We start from the raw sequence: 2,500 nt of genomic DNA, 5'->3' as shown, positions 1-2,500 counted from the left end.
GGGGACCGCGGATGACTGCTCGTGCTGGCCCCGTTGGGCGGCATTGATGGTCGGTTGCAAAGAAAATGCGCGATTGCTCGTGTCGGGGCCTGGCAAGCCAAGGCCAAGCGAGCCATGGCAACGCGGATGATGGCTCGCTAGTGCTGGCGCCGTGCACAGTGGCCTCGCACACTCGCCCTGCACGCTTCCCTTGCACGCAGCCTTGCACACTAGCCTCGCATGCGAGCCTTGCACCCTAGCCATGCAAACTAGCCTTGCACGGTAGCCATGCACACAAGCCGTGCACATTAGCCATGCGCACAAGCCCCGCACACTAGCCTTGCGCACAACCCTTGCACACAAGCCATGCACTCGAGCAATGCACACAAGCCTTGCACTCAAGCAATGCACACAAGCCCTGGACACTAGCCTTGCACACGGGCCTGGCACACAAGCCTTGGGCACTAGCCTTGCGCACTAGCGTTCCACATGAGCCTTGCACACTAGCCTTGGACACTAGCCTTGCACACAGGCCTTGCACACTAGGCATGCTTGGGCGAGCTGATCCCGCATCAAGTCGACGGGTCTAGGCATTCTTGGGCGCAGATCCCGCATCGTCTCGTCGCGTCTGGGCGCAAACACGTCGCGTCTCGTTGCGTCTTCAGAAGTCGTCGCTAACAGCACCTTTGGTTGCCACTGGTGGTTAGGCTGGTTGGTTGCGCAAACCCTATAGGAGGGTGGCATGCTGGTGGGCGTTTTTGCCCGGATAGGCACTAGAATGTGCAGATTTTGGGCGTTTTTGCCTGGATAGGCTAAGGAATGGGCATGCTTTGGGCGTTTTTGCCCGGATAGGCACCGGAATGCTTGGCCTTGGCTTGTCCTAGCAAGGCATTGCTGGGTTGGGCTCCCTTGGCCTTTTGGGCGCCTTGGACGATGTCTTGCGAAGACCATGGGCACAAGGCCATGGCATATGGTGAGGAAAGGACCACGGTTGCCAAGGTTAGGCACCGGAATGCTTGGCCTTGGCTTGCCAAAGCAGGGCATTGCTGGGTTGGGCTCCCTTGGCCTTCCGGGCGCCTTGGACACTGTCTTGGGAAGACCATGGGCACAAGGCCATGGCATATGGTGGGGAATGGACCACGGTTGCCAAGGCTAGGCATATAGAGAGGAATTGCATTTTTGCCCGGATAGGCACCGGAATGCTTGGCCTTGGCTTGCCATAGCAGGGCATTGCTGGGTTGGGCTCCCTTGGCCTTCCGGGGGCCTTGGACGCTGTCTTGGGAAGACCATGGGCACAAGGCCATGGCATATAGTGAGGAATGGACCACGGTTGGCAAGGCTAGGCATATAGAGAGGAATGGACCACGGTTGCCAAGGTTGCGCAAGTTTTGGGCATTTTTTGCCCGGATATGCCCAAGTATGCCCCGATAGGCCCGTTACGCCCCGGTATGAACGCGTATGCCCGGATTGACTCGGTATGCCTTGGGATACATGCGTATGCCCCGATAGGCTTGGTACGCCCCGATATGCGCACGTGTGCCCCAGTAGGGCTCGGTATGCCCCGGTATGTACGCGTGTGCCCCGATAGGCCCGGTATGCCCCGATATGCACACGTGTGCCCCAATAGGGGTCGGTATGCCCCGGTAGGTACGCGTGTGCCCCGTAATGCACGTTTCGCAGATCTCCCCGCATGTCCCGCCCCTATATGTAATACTTACTTACTTACTTACTTTCTTTCTTGCTTGCTTGCTTGCTTGCAATGGTTGGGAGTGCCCGGCATGCCCCGCTGCAGAGACCAAGGGCGCAATGACTTGGCACCGCGGATGCCGGGACTCCGGCACTTCCCGTGGCACTGATGGTTGGTTCCAAAGACAAAAGGCCGTGCAAGGCCACCGCACCGCGGATGATTTTGCTCGTGCTGGCGCCGTTGTGTGGCCAAAGAACATGCGCGAATGCTCGTGTCGGAAGGGTTGGTGTCCTGGCCCCGCGGGTGTCACGAATGCTCGGTTGCGAAGACCATGGGACCAGAGCCATGGCACGTCGGATGATGGCTCCAGCTGGCGCCCCGGCACTTTCTGTGGCATTGATGCTCGGTTTCAAAGACAAACGTGCGCAGGGCCAGGGGACCGCGGATGACTGCTCGTGCTGGCCCCGTTGGGCGGCATTGATGGTCGGTTGCAAAGAAAATGCGCGATTGCTCGTGTCGGGGCCTGGCAAGCCAAGGCCAAGCGAGCCATGGCAACGCGGATGATGGCTCCAGCTGGCGCCCCGGCACTTTCTGTGGCATTGATGCTCGGTTTCGAAGACAAACGTGCGCAGGGCCAGGGGACCGCGGAGGACTGCTCGTGCTGGCCCCGTTGGGCGGCATTGATGGTGTGTTGCAGAGAGCATGTGCGATTGCAAGTGTCGGCCGGGTTTGGGTTCCCTTGGGCTTTCGGGTGCCTTGGACGCTGTCTTGCGAAGACCATGGGCACAAGGCCCCGTCCTGGCCCCTTGTTCGATTCGCTCTCGTCTTGCGCTT

This window comes from Tasmannia lanceolata, unplaced genomic scaffold (genome assembly GCF_043159265.1).
Source record: "Tasmannia lanceolata isolate RefF3 unplaced genomic scaffold, GAP_Taslan_0.1 ptg000064l, whole genome shotgun sequence".
Taxonomy (NCBI): domain Eukaryota; kingdom Viridiplantae; phylum Streptophyta; class Magnoliopsida; order Canellales; family Winteraceae; genus Tasmannia; species Tasmannia lanceolata.
Note: the sequence above shows the minus strand (reverse complement) of the source record.